This window comes from Leptopilina boulardi, unplaced genomic scaffold (assembly GCF_019393585.1).
Source record: "Leptopilina boulardi isolate dan_hultmark-lab unplaced genomic scaffold, ZJU_Lbou_2.1 LbouV2_396, whole genome shotgun sequence".
Classification (NCBI taxonomy): Eukaryota; Metazoa; Arthropoda; class Insecta; order Hymenoptera; family Figitidae; genus Leptopilina; species Leptopilina boulardi.
In genome coordinates, this window is record NW_026137969.1 from 1,075,437 (window position 1) to 1,099,149 (window position 23,713).

At 30.5% G+C, this 23,713-nt stretch overlaps 1 protein-coding gene across 2 annotated transcripts in view; it reads left to right on the top strand.

Annotated features, from left to right (window-relative positions):
* The first annotated feature begins 218 nt into the window (after positions 1-218).
* Positions 219-23,713, top strand: part of LOC127288845 (uncharacterized) — a 110,088-nt gene continuing 86,593 nt past the window's right edge. The window contains exon 1 of one of the 2 annotated variants that reach the window (XM_051316528.1): positions 219-286. The gene's annotated coding sequence lies outside the window, so the exon portion shown is untranslated. The other variant, XM_051316530.1, reaches the window with a different exon arrangement.

Consider the following 23,713-nt stretch of genomic DNA (forward strand, 5'->3'; position numbering starts at 1 on the left):
CAGATGAAATTGTGGTGTATTATCATGTGACAGGCAAATCTTCTCATTGATAAGACGGTTAGTGTTTGAAAACTGTGAAATATTTTCTCGTGATTAAAGAATAAATAGTGTAGAATTGGTGTTCGCGATGGCGGATCTGAAAAGTTCCCCGTTTAGTGACATCAAGCGGCCAGAGGAGGTGGTGGCGATGGCGATGAACGACAGCTTGAAATTTGCCGTGCTGATAGGACTAATCGAGGTCGGACAGGTGTCTAATCGGGAGGTGGTGAACACAGTTCTTCACTTGGTGAGTACTTTTTTATTTTACTTTTCCAATCTTAATCGTCGACTGTCATGACCCGAGTCGATCGTCCCGTGAGGTTCGTCGAACCTCGCCAAGTGCAAGTGTCTGTTTCGAGCTGTCAAACGTGCTCTCGAGGACAAAACCTCGTGTACACTGCACACCTATTTACGTGTCAGAATTTGTAATGCACGTGTAGTGACAATTGTCGAAATCTCCCTGAACGTAAGCGACGCTTCCTTCCGTCAAAATACTCTTGCAGCGTGAATTTAATTTTTTTTAAACCAATTCATTTCCCTCTTGATTTTTACGCGCTCCCGATCGTTATGCTTTGTTTCCCCCCTCAAGGACGTGAATCTTATGAACACTTTCCTACCGCACCGGCCGGTTTGTTTACGTCAATGTTTTACTTTTCAGTCTTTCTTTTCTTTTCAATTGTGACTCGTTGCAATTAAAAATCCACCCTGACCTTTTATTAGACAATTTTCAAGGTATTTATATACCAACCTACTTTTATTATAATTTTTCGCGTTTTACAAAGTGACATAATATTTTCGTTTTAATTATAAGTTTTCGTTATTAAAATGTAATCATTTTTTATTTTGTCCTTCAAATCTGAAAATTTTTTTCGTGATTAAAATATACATTTTTTTGTTGTTAATGTCTAATCTGTATCTTATTTATATTTCTAGTTATCGCGCTATTTAAGAGTTTCCTATTTCTAATTTTATTATTTTAAAACACAATTTTTTCTCTTGCCGTTCTCTAAAATATCTTATTTACGTACAATAAACGTATTTTTTTTCCTTATTATTTTTCAAAATAACATTAAGTTTTAAAATAGTAAAAATTAAAATTAAAATACTGTGACTCACAAGACGTCTATCATAAAGTTGCGAAAGAGGATCATAATTGAATCGTGAATTTCGAAAACGGCTCAACTCTGAAAACCGTAAGAGTCATTTTTCACTATCGTTTGTTATGTAAAAATGGCACTTACGCTTTTTCGAGTTGAGCTCTTTTCAAAATTCACGATTCAATGATTGTCGTTACGTATTTTATGGATTCTAGACGTTCAAATGAATGTTTCCCAACTGCATTTGTAATAATATTTGCTTTTTTGTGAAACCGTTTAATTATATTAAATTTCAAACGATAATATTTAAATAATGATAAATAATTAAAATGATATAATTGTAATTAATAGGTCTTATCAGTTGAAAATCAATATAATATTATTATAATGTTATAGTAAAAAGAATATTACATAATATAACAATAAAAACATGAAAAGTTATTAAATTGGTATGATATCCCTGGCTTAGGTTTTCAATTTAAAGGTGAAATTCTTGTAAATGAAAAAAAGTTGCAATTCTAATATGTACTAAAATACACTTTTTCGAGAAAGAGTGAAATAAAATTGACATGAGATGTCCTATTGTTTAATTACTTGAAATTTAATTTTGTCTTTTGAGATACGACTTATTTTTGAATATATGTATACTGAGGATTATTTATATGGAAGGTAAAAAAGTTTACTTTGCAACCGTAGCTTCTATAGAATTCGACTTCGTATAGTCTTAAGGTTTTTAACCTTACGCGTCAATCTCGCAGCAAGCTTGCACTGCAAAGTTATCTCAAGTTTGTCAAGTAATCTTGCAACAAACTCGCCACGCAAGCTTGTTGTTCAATAGGACATTTTGTTATTTGACACAAACTGGGCACAAGATTGCACGTAAGCTTGGGACTGTATTAAAAAAAACTAAAAAGAGAACATTTTTTTCTATTTCCAATACATAAGTCTATTTACGTGAAAGACGAAAGCAGAGAAATTTTTTCAAAATGAAGCTATAAAAAAATAACGTTCACAAAAATAATAACTTTATAATTTAAGTTGCGTATGTATTATTCGATTATTTCGTATCAGCAAATTTTTGAACAATATTCAATTAATTATTTTAAACAAATATTTTAAATTAAACTGTTAATATGAGCCAGAAGTTCTGAACGTTCAAATAAACGAAATATTTTTTTCAATATATAAATTATTAAAAATTATGATGTCAATGTAAAATAAAACAGTAAATTAAACAATTATTAAATTAATAATTTCTTTTTAGATATTTAAAACAAAATTTTGTAATAAAATTCATTTGAATATTCAGAACTTTTGGCTCATCTGTTAATAGCAAAGCAGAGGCTCAGATAAAAAATTATTATTTGTTCAGTCTTGTCTATTTTAATTATTAATGCATCAAATTTTACTACTGTATTGAAAAATAATAAAGTACAGTTGAACGTTTTTATCTTTTTTTCTCTGACACAAAACAATATTTTGTAATAAAATTTGAATTGAAGAAAAGAATTTTTAAAAAAATTGTTTATTTGAACATTCAGAGCTTCAGGGTAATATTTCGTGGTTAAATAAAAAATCAAATATAAAGAATAATATCAACATCAACTCATACATAAGATTCAATTTATTTCATATTTTTATGGTCGAATGTAGATTTGAAAAAGTTTTTTCCATAAATGCACGTCATTTTCTCGTGTATTGTAAGTACAATGTATTCCTGGTTGTCTCGCATATCGATATAAATATAATATGTAATTTTTTTCTTTTGCTTTTATAAGTTTCTGAACAAAAATTCTTATTATATGTTCTCTGCTTTTTAAATAGTAATAATGTTATTATTACAATGTTAGACATTCTGTTATTTAGTGTTAAAATTTATTAACCCAGTATCGTGTTTAGAACAAATTTGTTGCACGTGGGTTCGATTAATCTTGCCGTCTCTCACTATCGACAGCTAAGCTTCGTGAGTTTCCGCAGCATGTGCTGAGGTTGCTGATTCTGCTTATTATCTATATGCATATAGGTACCTTCGTCAATCGCTGATTTTGCTCTTCGATGTAGAAAACAGTCTCGCCGTTTTTAATGTCAAAATTGAATGGGAAATTATTCAATGTAAGCCTAGTATCTAATATCTTTATGAATTATTATATGATGATATTATTGCAAATTTATTAAAAAGTGCGCCGATTATTAATTTGTCTCATACATTTTTGTTAGCAAAAAATATTTTGTTATTTAATTATTTATTACATGTGGTTTCCCTCCTTAAAATTATGCGAGTAAGTTTCTATCAGCCATGACAGATACACTTTGATACCAATTTGGTATCAAATAATGATCCGAATTTCCGGGTAATTTATAAAAATGATCCAAATATTTGGATCAAATTTTTATAACCATTTTAAATACATTGTACATGTATTTATTGCCTAATTGATTCAAAATTTATTAGTGAAAAGCATATAAATCACAAAGTACTTTGCTTTTCTCGTTATAACGAACATGAAATTAAGGGACCAATTAGTTCCTAATTGCGGTTATTTGTCTGTCTACTGACAACAGATTGAGCACATAATTGCGAATTATCACCTATACAATGATTTGATATCTGCCATCAAATAATCTTATTATGTCGATATTTATGTTAAATTATTTTTATTTGACAATATATTTCGGTATAATTGAAATATCACTAAAAGTTGTCAAATATAAATGTTTTTTACATTTACAAAATAATGTATTTTAATTCGTGTTGGAGTTTAAAAGCTGTAAAATTGTGCACTAGTAATAACTCTGTGGTCGAAAATACAATTAAAAGTAACGATGAGAATTATCCTATAATTCCGAAGCTTTGTATGCTTAATGGGCTCAGCAAATCCTACTGTACTGCAGTTGGATGTAGATGATTTTTTAGACTTACTTTGTAACACTCATATTTCATTTCAGAGTAGAAAATTTTAACTCGTTTTTTCGTTCCAAAAGATTATTTTTTGCTCTACTAGAAATTGCCAGAGTTCAGTGCTGGTGCAGCAGTACTGGTACCAGTAGCGAGCCAGTAGTCAATTTTTGATAGGGTGTATATATGGTTTTTAAAGAACATACGCGATAAATATATTGGAAAATATAACCTGTAATAACTCACTAGTAATGGGCAAGCTATCAGCATGAAATATTATGATTGGAGCTGTTTCCAGATTTAAGCCCACAGCGACAGTAATCTCGAAATGTGGTCCAATGAATTTAGTATCCCATAAAATTTGTTGCAGATTGATTTCGCAGATTTGTGGGAGCACATTTTGGGATAACGGATAACTTTACTGTTCTGCCAGACTAGACGGGGGTGGTGGTAGTACGGTGATAGTGAAGGGAGGCAAGAATAGATGGGCAGACAGCGAAAATGGCGTAAGAGAAGAGGAAAGGGTTGTATTATCAGTGTTTGGTGTCACAGCAGTTCATCCGTGTTGCACAAACAACATATAGCCTCTGCAAATATATATATGTAGTTTATTTTCGAATCAAATCGTACAGCTCGACAATTATTTAAACTTCTTTATTCATTTGCGTATAAGAATAGAGTCCATAATCTTCAGATCGTCTTATTAATCTCTGTTCAGATCATGTAATTCGTCAGAAGAAAAATGAAAGTTTCTCTCACAAAATAGACGTTATTATTATATGATTGCAAATAAATCGAGTCGAAAGAAGTCCAATGGAATAAATTCATAAAGCACTTCCTCTAAACCTAGTATTGTCCTTTGAGTATTTCCTTTGTGGTATTGTGAGCTCGCGACATTCTCACTGCAATAAACTCCATAAGCAACTTTACGAATTTTTTTGTTAGGATTTGACTTGTGTTAAATCTACAAGTGCATCTGGCAATACTAGATATTCTTTATAAATAATTCGTTTTTCATTTTCAAATCAGCAGTAACAATGCATTAATAACAAATAATTAGTATTAAAATCATTTAAAATTTTTTTATGAATTTATTATAGTAGTTATTATAGTATGTTGACTTTTTTCAAAAGATGTGAAAACTTGTTTTGTCATAACGAAACAAGAGAAAGTTAATCCAATTCAAGTAGAATTACTCTGAAAAGCGATTTTTTTATGAGTATAGTTTGTACACACTGATGGAATTATAAGTTAAAACGCATTTCCTCTCTTCTGCGACCTATTCACAGCTACGAAAATATCAAAAAAAGTAATTGCGCTTATTAGAAAAAAATTGTTTTGTTAATTTATATTCATGAAACTCTATACGGAAGCTAAAACATTTTTTGCAATAAATGTCACAATAGCAGTTGATGATAATTTATCGATTGTCATTTACTGTGTATTTTCATATGCAAGATACGCAGCAACTTGGTGAACAATTGTGTTGTACCTCCTCTCTGAAACGTGTTTGCATGGTCTGATTTATTAGTTTTATCGGCGAAGGTTTGGGGATAGCGTTAGAAAAGTCCTATTTATCGGAACAGAGGACTGTTATACATGTACGTATATAGAACATATTCATAGATGTATTTTGCATTCAACGTTAAACTACCACTCAGAGTAAAATCAAATGTGTAGAACACACTGTTTTGCAAATTTATGATTTCACATGTGCGAGCACATGAGCACGAATAGCTATGTGCAAAACGACACTTGAATGTTTTTTCGATGACCAAGTTGTATTAAATTTCATAACTTTTTTTCATATTTCTACCTTTACATATTTATTTTTTAAAATTAATTTATAACTTTTTTTATATGTACAAACAAATTTTTAATGATATAACGTTCAATGCAATGTCCCACAGTGGGTGATTTTGTCAAATTTTCTATGAAAATCATATAACTTTGAAGAAAAACTACAAAAATGGATAAATGTTTTTTGAGAGTATAGATCTGTGCACTGAAAAAAATTCCTAACCCCCGTATGCCAGGAATTGACTAATTTTCCTGGTTACGAGAGGAACCCACTAGGCAATCTTGGTCAAAGTTGATTTCGACAATTAGTCGGAATGACTAGGGAAGCTTATCAGAATAACCAGGTATCTTAGTTACATTGGCTAGAATCACTTTGACTAATTAAACTTTAGCAAAATTGACTATAGATACATGCGATATTAACCAAACATCTTAGTTAATATAACTAGTAAACAAGGAGTCAATTCTACTAAATCGACTTTAACAATATTAACCAAGCTACATAACTAAATTGACTAGGATTCTTGGTTACGCTGACTAGATTTAAAGTAGCTATGGTTAATAGTCATTAAGGTATCACATCGGTAAAACCGTTTTCTATAAATTTTCTTGAAAATTTTACCATATGTTCTTATTATCATTCTTGACAAATTTGCAAAATATGAAGAATTTTCGCCGTACGAAACCAGAGATATTAGCAATCAAAGTTGCTTATTTTGCATGGGAGACGGGACTAATGTATGGGGGAGAAGTACATTTTCATAAATATCATCAGAAGTTTTCTATAAATTTTTTTCAAAAACTAATGTTGAATTCACGAATAAATTTGGAACTAAAATATACAAAGAAATTTATAATTTACCGTGCCGTTTATTTGTAATTATAAATTAAAAATTCTATTTCATGACGTCATTTGCAATATATAGCACACCCGCCACTTTGATGTGGCAACATCGCAGGATGGTAACATTAGTTAGAGAGAGACAGTAGTCCACAGTAGTCAAAGCGAGACTTATAGCGACGTTGTCAAACCTCCTACTCCTTCCAATCGCTGCTAGTGTGGGGTATACGTGTACGAGTGTATTTGTAGTAGTAGGTACAGTATGGGCTGAGAGTATAGGGAGTTGAGGGCGAAAGTATAGTGCGGGAAGTAGTAATGCGAGCTACAAACTTTTGACTCCGATTAGTGCCGATGTGATACCTTAATGCAAAGCAAATTTTTTTCAGTGTGTAGGTCCGTTAACCTGGTTTGTCAACATTGTCCGATCTGGTTAAAACCTATTGGAAATTAAAGGCTAATTTAATGCTAATTTAATGCCCTAATGACGAATTTAATGTTCGGAATTTTCTTCGAAAAACTTGTGGACAAGCTAGCTTAACATTAAGGTGGCTTGTCCACACAATGAAGGAGCACTCGTACACGGAGAGAAAAAACAAGCGTTTGTAGCATGAAAGTTCTACCTGTAAACGCATGGGACATCAGTATACTACGATTGCAAGAAGTTATGCTTTTTCGGTATAGTTTTATGCAACTGTAGTTTAAGGCCACGCCTCTTAAGCAGGAACGTCCATACAAAATTAACATAGAGGGCTCTCATACTACAAATGCTTGACTTTTCTCTTCGTGTAGGAAGGTCTACTATAGGTCAAAATTTAGGGCTTTTTCAAGGCTCCGCAATGCTCTATTGCCGAATTTAATGCCGACATAATTTCGCGAAATAATTGCAATAATTCAATTTTTACTTGATATCAGTTTGTCCACACGTGCTATTTCTTTATACTAATTGAAATAAGAATTGATAAAATGTTTCAGCATATGAAGAATTGCAACACAAACTTTTCTATTTATTAGATCAATATTCTGTGTTTTAATTGCAGCTATTTTGTTTATGTATTGAAAATAAAAGTTTTTGTCAGTCAGTCGACGACTGAGCTTTGTGCAATACAATATACTTTAAATGACAGCTAGAACTGGAGGTGATCTTCGTAAGGATACTAAAAGTGAAGTGTGTTTATTTTTTAATTTTTTGATTAATTAAGACCTATTTAAATTATATTTACTATTGCTGAATTATTTTTAAAAGTTTTCTTTATATAAAAATACTTTTTTAAATAGACGGAATTATGTTCGCTCTTCTCACCATATTAGAAATATTTTATTAGAAATTATATGTATGGAATTAGGTTAAAAACATTTTATACATACATTCAGTATTCCGTGCTATACGCTGTATTTAAGTTTAAGTAAAATGGAAAAAGAGTTTGTTCACAATTCTTTAATTTTAAACTTATTAATTATCATTTCTAGAGTAAATTTTTAAAAGTATCTTATTTTATAAGAATTATTAGGTATATATTGTCACGAAAATAATTCAAGCAAAAAGTGAAAAAATATCAATTAAAAATTAAGCAAATGAGTGGGACAAACTGGCGCTGGCTTGATAGAGGCGATATCCTCATCTACGATGCTCAAGGATATTTTAAAAAAACTGAATCCTTTAGTATTATTTGATGAACGTGAAGTATATATGTTTAATGGTGTATAATAAGTTTTCAAAACAAGTTAATGACCAAAGCGAGTAACCAAAAAAGAAAAATAATGACTGAATATTACAAAAATTATCATTGAAATAAACATTATTTTATTTGTCATCTGTGTAAAAAATTCTCTTTTAACCACAACCTTAAACTAATTTTAAGGTTATGTTATTAATTCTAATAAGAATAATAATTATTAAACAGATTGATATTTTATATACACGGAGAAACTTTAGTTTGTAAATTTAATATTATAATACTAAATTTTACAAAAAGCCAATAGTAAACGAGGATATAGCGTTATCTTTGTAAAAATTACTATTTAAATATTATACTGATTAAGTATTCTTAATTTGGAAAGAGTAATATAATAATTATGGATTTATATTTTTAAACAGTAGGAAATTTTAATAAAAAAAATAGGAAACTGAAGTTGGTGAATCGTTGAAACGAGCTTTATAAATATATTAATAACTGAAAAAGAATTATGAAATTTACAAAAATTATGGTAAATATCCATCTTGTGTGAAAATTAAATTACTATAGTGTTTTGGTAATATTAACATAAAAGCTAAAAAGCCCTCTACAATAATAGAAAAAAATTACTACTATACTAAATTTTACCATAGTCGATATTAAATGTTCCAAGTTGCACCTTCAAATATCACAGTAAACATATTATATATACTCACACATATTACATATTCTTGTGGAAGGTACGCCTTTAATACAATACTAATATAAAAAACTTATTCTATAATAACACACACCTTCACATAATTGTCGCAATACATGCTTGAGAAAATAAGGAACTTCTTTATATACTAAACAACAAAAAGTATTGCAGGTCCGTCAAACCAGCACCTCCACAATTAAAATTTAGAAATCGAACTGCACTAGATTTTTGTGCTTTTTAAGGCTACTTTAGGCCCTATTAAGAAATTTTGGGCTCTTTAAATTTTTCCAAAAATTTAATTTTTTTCTGGAGCTGCCCACTTACGTCAAGCTAGCACCTCCACTATGTAAAAACTTAAAATTAGAAAAAATCAAAAACACTATATTTTTGGGCTTTTTTGGGCTCTTCAAAAAAAAATGTTCCCGATTTATAAAACTCACCCCTTCATAAAAAACCAACCCTTTTAATATCAGCAACTTACATTTTCCAAGTTTTCCAATTAATAAATTCATCGGATTCGCTTGAAACTCGTTATACGGGGGTTTTCAAGGTCGCTGATGACGAATCTGAAGTCCGTTTTCAAAAATTTAAAATGGCGGATCCAATATGACGGACGAATTTTAAAAAAATTCATCGGATTCGTTTAAACCTCGTTAGTTGGGGGTATTCGTAATTAGTTACTTGATAGAATGAAAATTATTAAATACCTAGAGCTAAGAATATATAATTTGCAAAGTTTAAAATGTTTAGACATTTTAATTTTTTGTATTAGAGGATTTTTTTTTACTTTAGATATGGGTTTATAAAAAGAAAGATGTAAATGATTAATTGGAAGCTGTCATTAATTTCGTCTGGGGTGTATATATAGCATTGAATAAAACGCAAAGTTTTAATGTGTGCTCTCACAGAGTCCAATTACTTTCATCCAATTTAATTTGCGCATTGTTATACCGCTGATTCGGAGCTTTTGTTTTCTATTCAGTGGGTAATTCTGGGTTACTAAAACTCGTTAACTCGAGGAAAACGAGCTTAGGTAGAAGAGTCGATGGGTGTTGGTGGGCTTACTCTATCCAATAAGTGTCTCCTTCTTGCGCAGAAAATGTTACACCAACAGCAATATAAATAAAAATCTTGATCCTCTGATACTTTTACTATTTAAGTTCAATTTGGTAAAACGGACTGAAGTGTGTGTGTGTGCAATGAAAAAAGGCATTTTTAAAATACTTTTCCTCTTATAGTCTTCAGGTTGGTTAACACAATTACTAAATTTTTTATTTTATTAGGCAATTTTTGTTTCTTTCTTCGTCCAGGTAAAAAAACAAATTCAGCAGAAAGACTATTTGATAAGGTTGTTTTTACGTTCGTGCGCTGTATTCAAGATTTCAGCGAAGGGTTATTTAAGGGCTTTGACTCGTAAAGCTCTTGTCTTTTTCCTGCATTTTCTTGTGGGGATTCCGTACTTTTTTTACTCTTTTAAATTAAATCCTTGCTTACTTCCTTTACTTTTCTTCACTCTGAGTATATTTTTTCTTCTGCTTCTACTTTTCTTTTGTAAATCTTCTGAATCTGTGTGGTAGAGAGTTTTGTCTTCCCAAGGAAGTCTGGCAACTGTCAGAGATAAAGGGGATATTGTTAGAACGAAACGTTATTGGCATTTGTGTCAATGATTTGTCAGCTTCGTTTTTTTAAAGAAACTCTTAGTTCTGTATTAAATCGTGTATACTTCACATTATTATGCAAAGAAGAACGCAAACTGACGAACGTATTTCCATTGAATTCCCCTTTATTGTATATAAATTTACAGCAGTGTATATAGTACAGATAGAATAGAGTTGTAAATTATGAGAAACATATATTTTCAATTGACATCGCATCCCATTTCTATTTTTTGTGTGATAAAAAAAACTGTTTTGTAAATTAACTTTATCCAAAAGTAAAGTTTAGTCAAACGTAAATTCGGTTTTATAAGGAAAAAGCTTTTTGCATATAGAAAGAATGTTTTCTTATTTTTAATTCTCTTGTTGGAGAAAGAATAAGTCCATATTGCACAAATAGAATCACAAATGGTAAAAGCATCATAATAAATACGCAATACTTGTTTGAAAATGTATATAGAATTTAAAAATGTATTTCATTGGAAGCATTCTCGTTGAACAGAATTTTTCAATATAAAAGTTATTTCGAATTTTGTCTTAAACACAATTTACAGTATAGGCATGTCAAATTAGTCCAAACGCTTATTGTCTGTATTTGAAGAATTTATTACTGCACAAAGTTCATTAACTTTAACGACATGAAAATAAATACTCATTAAATTCCTTTGAGAGAATTTTACTCATTAGATCAATCTTTTCACCATAATCAGAGCATCCCAATACGTATAAATATCGGGTTCCAATATTGCATCATTACGTGAGCAGGAAGCCTTATTATATACATCATCAATAATATACAATTTAATTATGATGGTGTCGCGTTAGTTGCGATTAATCAATTTTATATAAAAACATCATTTAATATGACAAATATTTATATACATTTTATGATTAAAAGTGATTTCATATTTTCCGCTAATTTAAATATGACACATAATAATTTGTAAGAAGAAGTTTGTGAGTACAAATGAAAGAGCAATGTCGTCAGAGAAATTGCAGAACTTAATTTTCGAGTGATAAGCAGGTGAAAGAAAAAGTAAACACCCTTTCTGTGTGATGGGGGGGGAGTTAGGAAGAACGGAACGTTGCGTCGTCGTCGCAACTAATGCAACGAGAAGGAACGGCAATAAGTCTCTTTACGAGGATCAAGGCATCACGCCACTTGAGCCGTGGATCTCTAATACCAGTATTTAGTTTTCCTCAAATTTATTGCTGTTTCATGCTTCTCTTGAAGTAGATCTTCTATTCCGCCTTAATTCTTGGTTCCTATATATATGTATATATAAAATTCTCTTCAACTGTCGACAATTCGCGAAAATCCGTACATTATAGGTATAGGTATAAACTATACTGTTTCGTAGTAAGTTCATAAATGTCATTCATTCAATATTTTTTCAAGTCCATGATTTTTAAAGAAATATTTTTTTGATTGAAAAATTCTATGAATTTTCGTTTCAAAAATAATTCTTGCAATGTTAATTGATCAACAAATTATATAAAAAAAATTTAGATTTATTTTCAAATAAAAAAGATTTTAAACTTATTCAAAACTTGTTGCCGTTTGTGACTGAAATATATATTTCGATTTTTCATAAAAGTTTCCCTATATTTTCCAGATGTGGGCGGTTGTTATTAACTTTTCCAATCTTTGTATATTTGTTCTAGACATAATAGAAAATAGATCTTTGCAAGGAGTCCTTATTGAAGTTCCTTTATCCTTTGAAAGCTAAGCTAAACTTTATTTCAAAGTTATTATTTTCAGTTACTTTTTATAAATATACTCTTTTTATTTTAAGATACTTGTTAGTAAACTTTTAAGGTGAATGAATAACGAAATTTTATGCTTACTATAAAGAAAAAAGAAGTAGTGTAATATTAGCAATAAATGTATGGTGTTAAAATAACATGCAACAAATTTTAATTATGCAGAGTAATTTTAACACCACATTTGGTGTTAAAGTGTTATTTTAACATCAAACTTATTGACATTAAATTAAATTTAGCCTGAGCTTTGGTTTTGTGATGAAAAAATATTAGTTTTGTCTTTTGTTAATACACTGGGTAATTTTGAAAAGAAGTGTAAAAAATTAAAAAAGTGTGCCTTTAGAAAATTGAAAATTGTTAAACTTTTATCAAAATTTATTTGCAAAGTAAATTAAGTGTATAAGGTAAGTCTGATTATGTCTATATGTTGTGGTCAAAGTCCGGAGTGTGGTCAAACTGCGGAATGCCCGGTCACTCCGCAGTTTGCCCAAGCTATTTTGGGCAAAGCTGAATATATCGAGCTTTGCCCAAGCGTTGGCGGGCAAACTGCGGAGTGCCCAAACCGCTTTGGGCAATGTACCAAATAAGAAAATATAAATTTCAATGAAAACAAAGCATTTCTAAAATTCCAAAAATGATACCTTACATCTTTTATTAAAAACTTGTCAACTGCTTGTACAGACTAACTACAAAACTGTCGTTAATTCAAAAGAATGTCGAATATTAATTAATATTCTACATTTGCAAGTATTAGTAACACATTTTTTTGTGCAATTACATTTAACAAATCCCTAAAGCCCAAACATAGATTCTTCCCCATTAACATGACGCACTGAAACAGTTTTATTTGGGACTTCTTCAATATTTATAAACTTTTCCTCACAAGGAGAAAGTCAGTTTCTTGAATACAAAGTTGTGATTATAATAAAAAATATGTAATGTGAAACAATAAACATTTTACTATATATAATATTACATAATAATAAAAATGAAACTAAAAAAAATTATAATAATAATAATATTTATTATTATTATTATTATTATTAGTATTATTAATATTAATCTGCCATTTGTCTAAATGTTTTGAATAGAAGAATGGCATGTAATTAATAAAAAATGTAAGGTATTATTTTTGGAATTTTAGAAATGCTTTGTTTTTATTTAATTTTATATTTTCTTATTTGGTACATTGCCCAAAGCGGTTTGGGCACTCCGCAGTTTGCCGGCCAGCACTCGGGCAAAGCTGAATATCAACAAAATTTTGGTTGCTTTGACTAAACATTTTTCTCAGTGTACAAAGAAAAAAGTTGGTGTCATTTTTATTACGATTAATTTTGTCTAATCCTGAAAACCCATAAGATTTAATCTTAATTGGGGTTAGAATTTGGTGCAGGTTATTTTAACACCAAATTCTGGGTTAAAATAAGACTTTGTTTTTCCTGTGAAAAACTTAAAAACACTGAAACTTCACGACGCGAACGACGTATGGTTAATGTTGACATCCCGTGAATGGGAAGCGACGCCATATTTACGAAAACAGCGCGTGCGCAAAACAGCATGTCAGCGATTTAGTACTGGGAACCAAACTATTAAGTTCGTAAACATGAAAGCTTTAAATATATTTTTTGGTAGAGCCAACTAAACTAACCGATTTATTGCCACTTTCTACTCTGTTGTGCTTTATATGATTATCGCAGTTTCTAATTGCAAAGATATTTAAAATTGAAAAGAAACAGATGACTGGCATGACGGTTTCCATATATACTATATATCTTGATAGCAATCGATAAATAACCTCGGGCGTTTTGAACTTTCCTGCTCACAGGTGTTTGGAAAGAAAAATAAGTTTGCCTACGATGCCAAGAAAAATCATTGTTACCTGGTGGTTCCTTAGCACCCCCTGAAACGAGAAAACTTAACCCGAAAATCGTAGCTGTTCATTTAGTTGGATGCGGAATTACGTTAGCTTTCAATGGTAACGCTAAATTACGATAACATTATTTGTTTATAAAATATTGCATTTTTTATTAACATTAAATAATTCATTAATGAATATCTCGAAAATAACAAAACAGGACATCTCAATATTTTTTGTATTGAAAATACACATTTTTAACTTTCCAAAAAATCAAAATTCACTGTTAATTAAATTATTAAAAATCGTCACCTATGTAAAATAAAAGTTACGAATTCTAGGTTTTTTAATAAAAAAAATTTTAATGGCTTGTATCTAGAAAATGAGGTCCTACAAACACATTGACATAAATAAAAATGATTAACATAATTTAAAACTTATTTCTGACCCTTAAAAAACAGATTTTTTGGAAAAATTTCAAAATCACCCCTAGAAAGAGGTGAAACTTCTCTAAATGAACAGCTATGATTTTTGGGTTAAGTTTTCTCGTTTCAGGGGGTGCTAAGGAACCACCAGGTAACAATGATTTTTCTTGGCATCGTAGACAAACTTTTTTTACTTTCCAGACACCTGTGTGCTGCTATTTTGATTCCTTCAATCAGTTTAATGATACTTATAACTATGTCCTTATGTTTTAAACCATTATTTTAAAAATAAATCGTTTAATGTGCAGATTTAATAATATGTATAATTTCTTCTAAATATTAATTTAATTTTATAATAAAAAAAAATTTATTGGAATTATATTGATTTATTAAGTTTACGTAATTTCTGCCCAATGTATATTTTAAGTGAATACTTTTGATTTAAAAAAAAAGAAAAAAGTATAGTATCTTCAAATAACATTTCTCATCCAGCGTTACTCACTATCATATACATATTATTGTCAAAGAGTCACAGAGGTCGACGCTTTGCCTTCCAATTTACATTTCTTTTACATCTAAATACTTCACATTACTTAATCTAAATAATATTTTTTTAAAAAAATTAAGTCTTCTAATTAAAGTACCTATACGATAATATATATAGAAAAATTGTTTCGAATTGAGAACTGTAATTATAAACGAGAACGGTGCAGTTTTTCTTGTTGACCGCAATTTTGTCTCGCACACCCGATGTGATATTTATAAACGACAACATATCGATTTCTTTTTATAACCTTTATTGTATGTCAGGTATTGAATTAGGTTCGTAATTTTAACCAAAGTAGGATATAGATATAATGAGTGTTTTTAATTTATATTTTCTGATTCAAATCTAAAACTATATAATTTTAAGAAGAAATCCAAGTTTTTATTTCTTACTTTTCTGAAAATAATTGAATTCCTAACGCATCAAAAGAATATTTAGTCAGTTGTTTGGTATATTTTCAAGTAATATAACTAGTCTGTAAACTGGGGAACTTTACAGGTCTGAAGAAATTGGTTAATAATAAAAATTTTTTATTGCAGACGACAGAGACAGTAAATTTTGTCCTGCTCGTGTTACCTATACGTGACAAGACTTGGATGTTTTGGATACTTTTATGAGTAACGTAGCTTAGGATTCTGTCCACGGCAAGAAAATAAACTTTAGATGATTGTGAGGCTTACATTCGTTTCTTCGTTTATTAATATTTTATATTCTGTACAACATTCTTTTTATATTTTGTGCTCATAATTTTTTTCTTTTTAATCATCACCTTATTGGAGTGAAAAATTAAAATCTTATTGTCAATAAAGGAATGGAAAAAATTATGAATCTTATTTGCATTGAAATGTTGGGAAAAAAATTTCAATTGATACTTCTAGTGTCAGGGATGAAACTTGAATTAGAGGTCGAGAGCGTAATGGGGTACAGATGGATTTTATATAACTGATCGAGGACTTTTCTGTTCTGAAGGACGAAATAACGTTGAGAGAGAATTGCCTGCTGCGGTTTTATCGAATTTCGGGCCAGCAACGCAATTTTATTCCAACTGATATCCATGCTATGGAAAATCGACCTGCGATCTGATTTCCGGAAAAAGTATAAAGTTAAATGACCTCAGATAATGCATTTTTAAAGTTGATCATTTCTCTAAATCGATTTTAAATTGCATCGCAAATGCAGTCTGATCCACAGTAAATTTCGAGTCATGAAATACTCTCGGATTTTGTAAGTGCATCTTTAAAGTTTTTTTCGCAAAATTGTCTATAATTATCAAGTTTCGAATTTTAATTTCTTGGTCTATTATTTATTACAAAAATGATTCTTGTTAATATTGGCTTCGTTCTGGGTAAAAAATAAAAATTCCCCAGAAAAAGATCTTTGACTTGTTAACATTAAGAATTTTTTTGGCGCCTGTTTAGAATGTTTATTAGGGAAGTAATGAGGTTGTTGAAAGTATACACCGATAAACGATTGAGTTGAGTTTTTAGTGTTTTCTCGTTTTGCTACTGTTTCCACTGCCATTGTCCTAAGTGGCTTAAAATATAGCTAACCATTTTCTCCCTCGTGCTCTCCAACTCTGCACTCCCTCTCGGTGACTTGGTATGCGCCACATTATTTCCTGACCCACATTCATTACATACAAGTTCTTCGGATCGCTGCCGCATCTCGAAGGGATGCACTGGACAAAATTCTTCCAATTCTTGACCTTGAAACTCCCGTTATTTCCGGTCCAAGTATACCACTGCCTTCCGCATACCGAATTTCAGTTTCTCAACTATTCGAAACTGTCATTTTAGAAATAAATAAATGAAGCTGAAAATTTGCATCAGAACATTTTCTCTTCTCGGGATAAAAAATATTCGTATTTATCTGACACAAATATTTAGCAGTGTAAATAATTTTTTTTATTTTTAAAAGAAACTCTTATGGGCATGTTGTATACATATACATATATGCGCACGTATATCAGAGGGTTAGAAGAAAACCACAAAAGAGGCTTTTGCTCGTTTGACTGACCCTGAAGCTCCATCGAGAATTCTTCGGAGTAGATTGCAAACTCGGCTCAACGAGCTTTAGTCAAGCTTTTTCTCTCAAGACGTCAGGGAATAACTTCTTTTTCATCATCAAATGGTTGTCGGATTCCCTGCATATTGCCAATTTCATCAACATTTTGTATAGTTCAATCATTGAATCCTTCGTTTGTCAAAAAAATAGTTTTTCTTCCTTATATATCTCACTCTAAAACCAATTTTTGGACAAATAAGATAAGTTTTTAAAAATTGTTCGACTAAAAATTAATCAAGTAATCACAATGGTCCTCCATTCCCTGTCTAACTATGTCACTTCCGTAGAAAACTGGTCTTGAATCACTGTAATTGGAGAGAGCGGAAACAGGGCCCGAGTCTCTTTCAACTTTAATGTCGTCGGTGTAATCTTACTAAACGTCGGTGTCACTTTATCTTAGAATTACATTCCCAGTAAGAGAAAGCAAGATTACAACTTATAATTTGTCAATGTCAAGGGATTCAACTTTTAAGTTTAATTTAAATGCGTCTACGACCTGTAACATATTTCCTTTTTCGGACAATCTCTTAATTTGTCTGAATTAACTTACGGACCCATTTTTTCTCTTTTATTAACTCGACTTTTTCGATAGTCATTTATATTGAAATGTTTTTGCGATGAAAATTTTCTCCAAGTAATTATTGCTTGTAATAGCAGATGTACGAAAGAACAAAAAGAGTTAATTGACTCGTGGATTATTAGTAAAAATGCAGTCCCGAAGATGGTTTGAAAACTTTTTTGAAATAGGAATTCATGCGGGGCTTTATAATGACTTTTCAAGAGCTGCAACCTCGTATAACCCTATCGTCTGGCACGTGTTTGCTTCTCAAGCGCATTTTACGCTCTCGTCCCTCAAGGCAAAACTTCTCATTCTTGACGAAACCATTTCCATCGTTGAGAGAGAGAGAGAGAGAAAAGAGGGTGACTTCAATAAGTACCTTCCTCTCAGTACGGGGTTGAAGAAAACCATAGAAAAAGGACGTGTCATGTGGCCACTATGCGTGCAAACTTTGTCACGACCCTCAAGAACTTTTCAACTCTTGTTGCAACTAGATACAATGAAAAAGACATTTTCTAGTCCTCTGTTGTCTTCATCAAATTTTAATCTAACAAGATTATCCATAACATTACGAAAAAAGTTTTTTTTTTCTCGAATGATATTTTCTATTTTCTTTCTAGTAAATCATTAATAAGTAAAGGTATAATATATTTACAAGGTAAAGAAAATTGTTAAAAGAGGTTAATCTTGAAAATTTTAAAAACTAATTAGAATTAAAATTAAAGATTAAAAATTGCAATTATTAATATTGATAAAGGAATGAATGCTCGATGTCGTCTTCCCAGACTTCCTAATACGAATATAGAAGGTATCGTATTGCACCGAAACCGACCAAGTTTGACGATTAAACTCTCAACTCCGTAAGCAATCTGTAGAAAACTTTCTCCGTACGTTGCCAATCCAGTTAAATGTGGAGGGCCATTTTGCTTGTTGAGAATTAACAAGTTTTGATATGCATGACATCGAATTCTTGCCAAATAGTTTCTCATTATCTAAATATCCTTTTCAAGTTTGTCTCCAAATGCAAAATATTTTAATAATTCTTTAGGATAGATAAAATAGGAATTATTATGATAGAATTTTGAATAACAACTAATCATTTTACGATTAATCAAAGTAAGTGCAGTGTTATATAAATAATATGAAATGTAATTCATTTAAACGCAATTCTGACTTTGGATGTATTAATTAATATTAATGTCTATATTAATTTACATTATGCAATGTGTTTTCATAACATACAAGCTATTTATAGTTATAGTTATATTTATAGTTATTTATAGTTTATTTATAGTTCCCTTCAGGGAATTCATTGTCTTCTTCTTTTTTTATCTAGCTTTCAGATCAGGTCCTTCTTACGTATTTTAATAGAGTAGAGGGCCCCAAAGTGTCCACCTTTTGTCAAGCATTGCAGAATGTAAGAATATTTATATTAACATTATGATTGTACGTGTGACTTTTATCAGTTTTGAAAATTTATAATGGTTTCATATAAGCGAAAAATCGTCTGGATTCTTCAATCGTTCAAAAACAAACCTTAGGACTCTCTACACTAAAAATTAATTTAACTTTTTTATAAATAAGAATGATTTTTCGAAACAAGAAATTAATACTTATTTCTTGAGTTGAAAAGCCTTTTTTGTTAGGAAATTCAACTCAGAAACTTTCGAAAATTGTGAACAGAGAGCGAATGGGATTCAGTGCCAAGTAAAACCGTTCTTCGATAAAGTTCAACGTCCCATTAACTAAAAGGGATGTTGAGTAAGAACGTCCTCGTTTTGTCCGCATCGCGTCAGGTCCATGAGAGTTGGATGCTTATCTGGATTCATTTGAAGGAATGTCGAACTTTCGGAGACGTGGACAGGTTGAGATAGAACCGAGGCCATGGATCGACATAAATCGCACTCGATTCTTTCAGATCACAGTGAGATCTTTCTTGGAAATTTACGTCTTAATATTTAACCTCCCTGAAGGATCATTTTTCATCTACTTGAACAATCCTTGCTAAATGGATGATTTTTCATACAAATGGATTCGAGGAACAAAAATTCGATATTTTTAATATTTAAGATTCAATTTATTTTATTTTCTACATAAGAAGATAAAACTCTTACTTCATTGTTATTTTCGAAAAGTTGCGGTCATTCCTTTGACGTCTTTTTAAGGATTCGACGTTTCTGCTATTTTATTCATTTCCGTCTCGGCTTCTGCGAAGATTCGAAGGAAAGTAGAGAAATAGAGATGCTGCGACGAGATTTCCGGGTTTTCCACTTGAGTCGTTTCTGACTGCAGAGGTTCTCAAATCGTTTATCGTTTAAAAGAAAATGATTTCTTATCACCAAAAACTTTTAAATTGAAATCTCTGGTGATTGAATTGTGATTATTATAATATATAATTCGGAATATTCACTTGTTCCTTTTGAAGGCTCTAAAAAATATGTAGGATGTAAAAAGTTGTTGTTTTCACGCGAATAAATAAGAGGATGAACTTGAGTTTTATTTTCTTAGTTTACGCTCAATTCGAGTTTATATGTTGGATGTAAAAATCTATAAAAGTGGAACTCGACGGTCCCTGAATATCGTTTGAAAAAAATTGAAATTTGGTGTGAATCTTCGCGTGTGCATCGACTTTCAATTTCATACTTCGGTTATCCAGGATTACATCGATAATCTAAAAACGGATTTCGGCCCTAAGCAAATTTTTTCCTCGAGATTTGATAACATGGACGGGGAGATCTCTTTTTACGACTTTCGTTAGTAGAACTTTTTTACTACACTGTCACGACCTACGTTAACTATATCATCTATGAGTACTGGTTGATTTTTAACTTTTTTTACGCTTTGATCGTAAAACACTTTATAAAATGCGTTCACAAATATCTTCAAAAGTGGTTGAACAATTTTCCAGCGGTATTATACACTGTAAAAAACTGGACTCTATAAAAGTTCCACCCTTTTGTAGTAGATATTAATCTACTAATCTATAATGCATAAGATAATGTAATGTTAACTCTTTTGGATAAAGCCCAACTTTAAGTCAGTCTCCCTTCAAAAACTGAAATCTAAATTTCAAGAATCTTTACAGTATATACAAAATTTGACAAGTTACTGGAAACCGGAGTTGTGAGTAAAATTTTTCGAGTTAAAATCAACTCCAAAAGATATTGAGAAATATTGAAAATAAATAAAAAATAAAAGTTTAAAAGTTGTTCACTTATCTTCCTCATCATGATAAACATTTATATATTATTTGCTTTAAAAAATTCAAACTTTAATGATAAAAAAAATAGTAAAAACAGCGAATAATTTTATAAATATTAGTAAAATGTAAACTTTATATACATTAATCAATTTCAAAAAATAAGAATTAAATAATTAAATTTACCGTGTAAAAAATTTTTTTATTAAAAATCGTGTTTTCTAATTTTTTTAAAAAATGAGATATTTATTTTGTTTTTTAATTTTTGTAATAATACTTTTTTATATTTAACACGAATAGTGCACTGAGAAAACTGTTTGGTATCATGTATCAAAGTTTGGTTGTTCCTACCAAATTTTTTATTTGATATATGTGCAACTAACCCGTTTGGTTGGGAGTACTAAATTTTTTTGTCCAACCGTTAAATTTCGCTCAATTGAATTATTTAGTAGGTGTAACCAAATAATTTAGTCTACGTAATAAATACATTTATTAGAATGAAAAAAATGTTCTGTTGACGTAAATAAAATTTAGTTATTTCAACTTACTGTTTTCGTTGATTAAAAAAATTTTTTTGTAGAAATAACTAAATAATTTATTTTATATAAAATAGTTTATTTGGTCATTTTTACGATTTTGTATAAAAAATAAGGTATTTTTATTCAAGAGAGATGAGATTAATAATATAACTTTATTAAATTCATTATGCTTAGACATTACAAAAATAATTTATCTTCCCGTAAGTACACACTACGCGCGTTTCATGAAATATCTCAAAATGATATCGCATAAAATTGAGGAGCCAGTTTTCAAAAGTTGATACAGAATGCCACGAGGCATTCTAACTCCCATTCTCTTAACAAACGTTTTGTCACTTCGTCAGCCATTCTTTCGAAATAAAAGAAACACTTTCAGTACACTTTTAAAAAATAAATATTTATAAAACTTTAATGACACTGCTACGATAATAGACCAGCCGAACAATAAAAACATATGACATAAATGATCGGATAAGCATAACGCGGAAGAGGTCCACGACTGACTAGGCCCTACGACCGACGCCACATTTTCGAGAACAGCGCGTGCGCAATTCTGCGTGCCAGCGATTTAGTACGGAGAACCAAACTGTTTAGTTCGTAGACATAAAACCTTCAGAAATATTTTTTGGTAGAGCAAACTAAATTTTTCGATTGATTGCCACTTTCTTTTCTGTTGTGCCAACCATACTTTAGTAAGGCCAACTAAAAATGCTTAACTAAATTATTTTCTTATTATTACGATATTATTTTTCTCAGTGCAGCTATCAAGGCTTCGATGGCCCTGCGGTTAGTGCGTTCGGTTCGTAATATGCGTTTAGCATTAGGTTAGGGTCTTCGAATCTCGGCGTCGGTTAGGATTTTTCAAAATATGCGAGTTGTACGTTCAATTGCGTTTAAGGTAGGGAAAAAATCATGTATGTGAAATCTACAGAAAATAAAAAGTAACACTAATTTAAACCTAATAAATCCAATAAATTTATTTTATTTTTATTATTTTTTGATTTTTTTAAATTTAATGATGGAATCCAATATTGGATCGAGGTTAAATTTTAGTATCGGACCAATGTCGGATTACAATATTGGAAGAGTGTCGGAAAATAGTAGCTGTCCGATCTTACATTCCAACATCCTTTCGATACCGAAACAGTACCGAATATCAGTATCGATACGACATTGGCATGTCGAAATCCGACATCGGTCCGATACTGATCCGGTATATCAGAACCCTCCTTGGGTGGGTGAGACTTTTATAGGGTCGCCGTTGATAGTTAAAATCTAGCTCCTTTTTTTACAGTGTAAGATCATTTGATGAGATAAAAAATCTTTTGGATATCACCTTGATTCCTGTGCGTAATTCCTCTAATTTTACTGTCAAGTGTTATATTCGAAAGTTTCATCCTTTGACAAACTCGAGTTCGTAGAATTTTAACTAAATAAGAGTTGGCTCTGCAAATACTTTTCTTCAGCTTAAGTTTTTCGCTTCTCTCGAAATTTAAAATTTCTTTTGCAAACCAAGGACAAAGACCATGGTATCTCTTTATTTACTTTAAGAGCAGGCGAAACATTGTTTGAAATTTAAGTGAATTACATTTCAGATGTCTCGAGATAGTAGGCTAACTTTCTTCAATTACATTTATTACACTTATCTATGTTCTCCACCTCTTTCAAATTAACTATCTTGATGCGTGAGTGTCCTCTTAATGTTAATTTTAATTGTCTACTTAAATGTATTTGCCAAAAATCCCATTTTTGGGATATCTAAGCAGTCAAACATGATTTGTGCTAAATTAAAATTAAATTAATTCAAAAGTTTGTTAATTAACAATTCTGATAAATAAACATATTCTGTTGTATTGAATAAATATGAATAAAAATTCTTCTAACTCTGATCATAAAACATGTTACATTCGGACTGATTTTTATACAGGTTGAGATGGTAAATAATTGTTTTCACATTCGCTATATTCATCTGCTATTCATCTAGTAAAGAGAAATTATTTTGCATCAAAGTTTTGAGCGGTTTAGTTTCATACTCCGCTGAACTTTTCACTGCATGATTA